This window comes from Canis lupus, chromosome 19 (genome assembly GCF_048164855.1).
Source record: "Canis lupus baileyi chromosome 19, mCanLup2.hap1, whole genome shotgun sequence".
Taxonomy (NCBI): Eukaryota; Metazoa; Chordata; class Mammalia; order Carnivora; family Canidae; genus Canis; species Canis lupus.
In genome coordinates this window covers 46,282,256-46,289,949 of record NC_132856.1, presented here as the reverse complement: position 1 = coordinate 46,289,949, position 7,694 = coordinate 46,282,256, and the positions used below count along the sequence as shown (strand labels likewise).

General features: G+C 43.0%; 1 pseudogene; it reads left to right on the top strand.

Annotated features, from left to right (window-relative positions):
- Positions 1–2,362: 2,362 nt before the first annotated feature.
- Positions 2,363–3,054, top strand: LOC140611335 (peptidyl-prolyl cis-trans isomerase A pseudogene; annotated as a pseudogene).
- The last annotated feature ends 4,640 nt before the right edge of the window (positions 3,055–7,694 follow it).

The window sequence follows — 7,694 nt, the reverse complement described above, 5'->3', positions numbered from 1 at the left end:
TTTTAAGGGTTGAGGGCATAATTGTTCAGTCTTTCTTTTTGGATGTAGGGTGTTGGAAGGTTTTGGATTACTGATTCTATCTCTTTATATATTATAGGTCTGTTGAGATTTTCTATTAAGTCAGTTTAGATAATTTATGTATTTCTGGGAATTCGTACATTTCATTTAGGTTACCTAAATTGTAGACATACACTTTTTCTTTTCTTTTTTTTAAGATTTTTTATTTATTTGAGAGAGAGACAGTGGGAGCACAAGCTGGGGCAGGGCCAGAGGGAGAGGGAGAGAGACAAGCAGACTCCCCACTGAGCATTGAGCATGGAGCTGGACATGGGGTTGGATCCCAGGACCCGAGATCATGACCTGAGCCGAAGGCAGACGTTTAACTGACTGAGCCACCCAGGTGCCCCAACATACAATTTTTCATAGTGTTCTCTTATGATCATTTTTATTTCTATAGAGTCAGTAGTAATGCCCCCACTTTTATTTCTGATTTTAGTGATTTGCATCTTCTCTCTTTTTTTCTTTGTCAATCTAGCTAAAAATTTTTTAATTTTGTTAATCTTTTCAAAGATGCAACTTTTGGTTTCATTGATTCCAGTGATTCTATTCTCTATTTATCTTGTCTCTAATCTCTATTATTTCTTTCCTTATACTAGCTTTGATTAAAATTTACTCTTATTTTTCTACTTCCTCAAAGTGTAAAGTTAGGTTATTCACTTGAGATCTTTCTTATTTCTCAATATAGTCATTTATAGCTGTAAATTTAATATGTGCACTGCCTTTGCTGCATCCCATGACTTTTAGTATGTTGTGTTTTGTTTTCATTAGTCTCCAGATATTTCCCAACTTCCTTTGTAATTTCTTTGACCCACAGTTTCTTTAAAACTATGTTGTTTAATATCTACATATTTGCAACCATTCCAATTTCCCTTCTGTTATTAATCTCTAGTTTCATTCCATTGTAGTTGGAGAAGACACTTTGTATGACTTCAATTTTTAAAATCTATTGAGACTTTGCCCCCCCCCGCCCCCCCCCCCCCAGCATATGGCCTATACTGGAGGATAGTGCATGTGCACTTGAGAGGAATGTGTATTCTGCTATTCTTGCATGGAATGTTCTACAGATGTCTCTTCAAACTAGTTGGTTTATAGTGTTGTTCAACCCTCCATGTCCTTAATCTTCTGTCTAGATGTTCTGTTCATTATTAAAAGTGGGGCACCTGAGTCTCCAACTGCTTTTGTAGAACTATTTGTTTTTCCTTTTGATTCTGTCAATGTTCGTTTCTTATAATTTGGAGCTCTGTTGTTTGACATATATATGTTTAGATATGGCTTCAAGTTACTGTCTAGCGTCCTTTTACTTCAACCTGCAGGAATCCCTTTAGCATTTCTTGAAGGGTAGATATAATGGCAAAAATTCCCTCAGCTTTTGCTTATCAGAGAATGTCTTGATTTCTTCCTCATTTTTAAAGAACAGTTTTGTTGGATTTAGAATTCTTGGTTAGGCTGTTAATCTTATTGAGAATAGGGGCGCCTGAGTGGCTCAGTTGGTTAAGTGTCTGCCTTCAGCTCAGGTCATGATCATGGGGTCCTGGGATCCAGCCCCATGTCAGATTCCCTGCTCAGTGGGGAGTCTGTTTCTCTCTTTCTCGCTCTCTCTCTCTGCCCCTCTCCCCTACTCATGCTCTCTTTCTCTTGCTCCCCCCTCTCAAATAAATAAAGAAAGCCTTTAAAAAGATTATTGAAAATAGCTTACACATGATGGAGAGGGTTTTTTTCTTTCTTTTTAGAGATAGAGAGCACAAGAGAGGGTGGAGATGGGCAGTGGGAGAGGGAGAGAGAGATTCTTTTAAGCACACTGCACGCCCAGTGCAGAACTGCATGTGGGGCTCAATCTCATGACCCTGAGATCATGACCTGAGCTGAAATCAAGAATCAGCTGTTTAACAGACTGAGCTGCCCAGGTGGCCCTATTCTGTTCTTTTGAATGGGCCATAAGTTTATATTTCCTTTTATGCCTTATGATTTTTTTTCTAAATTCATTTTTTTAAATTTTTATTTATTTATGATAGTCACACAGAGAGAGAGAGAGAGGCAGAGACATAGGCAGAGGGAGAAGCAGGCTCCATGCACCGGGAGCCCGACGTGGGATTCGATTCCGGGACTCCAGGATCGTGCCCTGGGCCAAAGGCAGGTACTAAACCACTGCGCCACCCAGGGATCCCCTGATTTTTTTTTTTAAACTAGGCATTTGAACATTGTAATGTGGTACCCTTGGAAATCAGAGTCTCTGCTTGCCTGCTGGTTTTGTTTTTGTCTTTAAATTGTTGAAGGGTGGCAGACGCCGCCGCCCCGGAGTAGCCCTCGCCGTCCAGCCATGGTCAAACCCCACGACATCACCGTGGACTGCGAGCCTTTGGGCCCCGTCTCCTTCGAGCTGTTTGCAGACAGAGTTCCAAAGACAGCAGAGAACTTCTGTGCTCTGAGTACTGGAGAGAAGGGATTCGGTTACAAAGGTTCCTGCTTTCACAGGATTATCCCGGGATTTATGTGCCAGGGTGGGGACTTCACGCGTCACAATGGCACTGGCGGCAAGTCCATCTACGGGGAGAAGTTTGATGACAAGAACTTCATCCTGAAGCACACGGGGCCTGGCATCTTGTCCATGGCCAACGCTGGACCCAACACAAACGGTTCCCAGTTTTTCATCTGTACCGCCAAGACTGAGTGGTTGGACGGCAAGCATGTGGTCTTTGGCAAGGTCAAGGAGGGCATGAACATCGTGGAAGCCATGGAGGCTTCGGGTCCAAGAAATGGCAAGACCAGCAAGAAGATCACCATCGCCGACTGCGGACAGATCTGATGAATCTAACTCCTGTTTTATCTGAACTTCCAGACCGTTCCTTTAGCTCAGGAGAGCGCCCCTCCACCCCCACCTGCTTGAAATAGCCCAGAGTCTCCCACTCTCACTGCGGTTCTGCGGGCTCCGTGGTTCCTTTCCCCAGGTCTAGCTGGATTGCAGAGTTCAGTTTATGATGATGAAATAAAACCTAAACCACAAAAAAATAAAAATAAAAATAAAAAATAAATTGTTGAAGGGTGTATTATTTAGTTTGTGTAGGTATTTTTGCAAACTATTTTGTGCAAAGACTGTATTTTTTATTGTGTGTGGTTACTGGCTTCTCCGTTCTTTAGTTCAGATTCTGTTACTGTCTTTTTTTTTTTTTTAATTTTTATTTATGATAGTCACACACACAGAGAATGAGAGAGAGAGAGGCAGAGACACAGGCAGAGGGAGAAGCAGGCTCCATGCACCGGGAGCCCGACGTGGGATTCGATCCCGGGTCTCCAGGATCGCGCCCTGGGCCAAAGGCAGGCGCCAAACCGCTGCGCCACCCAGGGATCCCTCTGTTACTGTCTTGATAGAGATTTCTTTGAATGCCAGGAGCTAAAAAAAGAACTGAAAAACAAAGCCAAACCCTACAATCAAACAACAAAAGAATCCACCTATCCTGTTTTTTGCAGATTGGTTCTGTGCTAGGGCATTCCTTCAACATTAAGCCAGGCTTGTACTGAGTCTAGGGATTACCCTGAGAAGAAAACTTAGTATCTTCTTAGGTCTTTTTCGTTTTCTTTTTAATATTTATTTATTAATGAAAGACACAGAGAGAGACAGAGACATAGGCAGAGGGAGAGGCAGGCTTCCCACAGGGAACCTGATGTGGGACTTGATCCCAGGACTCCAGGATCACGATCTGAGCCAAAGGCAGATGCTCGACCACTGAGCCACCCAGGTGCCCTTCTCATGTCTTTTCTGAGTCTAACGCTAGCTCTGGGCCATGAACATAGTTTTCTAAATTCCCCCCATATCTATGGATACTTTGAATGTCCTAATTTCCCAAAGAATCTCCCCCAACTTTTTTTTTAATTTTTATTTATTTATGATAGTCACAGAGAGAGAGAGAGAGAGAGGCAGAGACACAGGCAGACAGAGAAGCAGGCTCCATGCACCGGGAGCCCGACGTGGGATTCGATCCCGGGTCTCCAGAATCGCGCCCTGGGCCAAAAGCAGGCACCAAACTGCTGCGCCACCCAGGAATCCCTCCCGCAACTTTTCATCCCAGAGTTTAGGTGATTGATTTTGACCATAACCTTTTATCCTGCGTGTTTGCAGGTTGTGAGTTCATCTTGCAGTGTTTTTGAGCAATGCACGCAACTTTTCTGGCCTGAGCTCTCAGGCAATTCAGAGATGAGCATTCTCTGTCAGTCCTACAAGAAGCCTCAAGTAGGTTAGAACAGACCTACAAAATAATTTGTGGGGGCAGCCCCGGTGGCTCAGTGGTTTAACACTGCCTTCAGCCCAGGGCGTGATCCTGGAGACCCAGGATTGAGTCCCACATCTGGCTCCCTGCATGGAGCCTGCTTCTCCCTCTGCCTGTGTCTCTGCCTCTCTCTCTCTCTCTCTCTCTCTCTCCTTCATGAATAAATAAATAAAATCTTAAAAAAAATAATTTGTGAATAAAGTCTGCTCTGCCTCCTCCAGAATCGGTGACCAGGGTTTAGCACTGGAAACACAGGCTGCATCTGCTAAACCACTACTGGTGAGCTAGGGAGGGCAAGAGCATCTTTGGCAGAGAAATTATCTCTTGGCAGGGGCAAGTAAAAATGCCACAAATCTTTCCTACCATTTTCAGACTGCCTTTTTTTTTTTTTTTTTTTTTTTGGCTTCAACATTTACTTAGTTGTTGCAAACCTTTGACTGTTTTCCCGAGTTCTGACAAAGTCAATTCTGATAGTTTTTTGTTTGATGTTCCTGTGGGGGAAGGAGAAGTTGGAGCCGTCCACACCACAATTTTGCTGATAAAGTTGTTTTTTTTCTTTTTTAAGATTTTATTTTTAAGTAATTTCTACGTCCAATGTGGGGCTTCAACTACAACCCTGAGATCAAGAGTTGCCTACTCTTCTGACTGAGCCAGCCAGGCATCCCTTTCTGATAAAGTTTTAACATTTTTTTTATATTTATTTATGATAGGCACACAGTGAGAGAGAGAGAGGCAGAGACACAGGCAGAGGGAGAAGCAGGCTCCATGCACCGGGAGCCCGATGTGGGATTCGATCCCGGGTCTCCAGGATCGCGCCCTGGGCCAAAGGCAGGCGCCAAACCGCTGCGCCACCCAGGGATCCCCCTTTCTGATAAAGTTTTAAATATGCTTATCTCTTAAATGTGTATATATATATATATATATATATATATATATATATATACTATTATAAAAATAGACCTGGGGATGATCAAATCCCAGTTTCAGACAGAGACTTCCCTGAGATTGGAGAGGAAAGCATGATGATAGATGGATAATGGAGAGCGTACAGGGGCTTCAACTCTTTGGGGAATATTTAGTTTCTTTTTTATTATTGTTATTTTGTTGTTTCTTTTCTCCTTTAAAGATTTTATTCATTTGAGAGAGAGAACAAGAGAGAGAGAGAGCTTAGCATGGGAGAGGGGGAGAGGGAGAAGCAGACCCTCTGCTGAGCAGGGAGCCCCGATGTGGGACTCAATCCCAGGACCCTGGGATCATGATCTGAGTCAAAGGCAGACACTTAACTAACTGAGCCACCCAGGTGACTGAATGTTTCTTTCTTTAGCTGGGTATGAGGTAGGTAACTGTTTAGTTATTTTATTATTGATATTTTTGTGTATACCTGAAATATTTCATGATGAAAATAAAACTGACAAGAGAAGGTTTGGCAGTTCCTCAACAAGTTAAACATAAAATTATCACATGACCCAGTAATTCCACTCCTTAGTATAGGCCCAAGAGAATAGAATGCAGGGGTTCAACTAAACTTATACATGCATGTTTATAGCAGCACTATTCACAGTTGCCAAAATATAATATAAATATTGTATGATTCCACTTGTATGAAATGTTCAGAAGAGGCAAAATTATAGGGAGAGAAAATAGGTTGGTGGTTGTCAGGGGCAGGGGGAGGGAGGTGGGGAGTGACAGCTAATGGGATGGGGTTTCCTTTAGGGGTGATGAAAAGTTCTGGAACTAGACAGATGTGGTGGTTACACAACACTATGAATGTACTAAATCCACTGAACTGCACATTTTAATATGATTAAAATGATATATTTTATGTTATGTGTCTTTTACACAATAAAAAAAATTTTTTTTTTAATAATGAAACTGACTTTGCTCAAGAAGTAGCTCTTGCCATCGACTGGATACTTTTGGGGTGACTCTACATGCTCACAGATTTTTAATCTTACCTCAATCCTGAAGAGTGGGCAAATAAGCCTCTCCAGGTGAGGGAAATTGCCCTTGACAAGAGAAGGAATCCAGGATGTGAAGAGCTCACTAGCTCACAGAGCTGAGGAGAAGCCAAACCGGACATCAAACAGGCTTATCTGCTGTGAACTGTCTTTGGGCCTGGGTCTGTTTTCAAGTTCCTTAGCCAGGCTATCACCTCCAGGTTGTCTGTGTGAGAGTCTCTGACCTCAGGGCCTTTGAATAAGCTGTGTCTCCTTCTGGGATTTCCCTTCTCTCTACTCCTTTCATACTTAGTGCCTTCTCTTGCCCTTGAAAGGAGACCTGGCACATGAGAGATGTTAAAGCAGTACTGTGGAACGAACGAGTGAATGAATCAATAGATGGGTTTCTTTGAAGTACCTCCCATGTGAGCACTGTCCAATGACAAAAATACTACAGTTTAGCAACGAGTTTGATGTCCTTTTCTCAAGGGAAAACAATCCATGAATTGGGAGAGTATATGGGTCAGAAGCAGAGAAGCGCACTTCCTGAGGACTGTGGGATTTTATAGAACTTTAGAAGAAGCAACTCAGAAAGAGGGCATGATTGGCTAGGAGGGCAGGGATTTCCTACAAGGCTAGCATGTCCTGTTTTCTAGGGGAAGGTAAGCTAGCTAAAGCTGAATGGGAAGATCGTGATTGGTGTATGTTAGGCTTCCTGTAAGTGCAGACTGACAGGTTTAGATTTGTGATGTGGACAGGGCCACTGGAACGGCTTCTATTTTGTGAGTCCCAGTATACGAATTACCCTTATCAGAACAAAGGAGAAAGACCTGTGAATCTTCATAGCTGTGGCTTGTCCGGGGATCAGGACATCAGAGGAGGAGCCTGGCCCAGAAAGGTCAAGACACCTGCCAAAGATCACACAGCTAAGAACTGGGAAAATCAGGATTTGAACTTGAGTCTCCTTTCCCTGAGCGTGGGTTCATTCCACAATGCCTAAGTACTGCAAGCCCATCATATGCCTCACACTATGTGTATATCATTCCCATCCAGAGGTAGCAGAAGACAACGCCACTGCAGAAACTGCCTCTTTGGCATAAGGATTATTTTGAGACACAGGAAAAGCTCTGAATACAGTAGGAGTGACCTTTTGTACGGGAAATTTACATTTATAAAGGGGGGTCTCCATTTGTAAGAATGTGTCTCTCTCTCTCTTTAGGACAAGAAGGCTGGCTCTAAACCACAAGAGAATCAATGGAGAAGCACATAACTAGCCTTAGGCCCACCCCCGACATTTTTCTTTTGTCTTTATTATTTTTAAAATTATTTTATTATTATTTTTTAAGATTTGATTGATGAGAGACACACAGAGAGAGAGGCAGAGACACAGGCAGAGGGAGAAGCAGGCTCCCTGCAGGAAGCCTGATGTGGGACT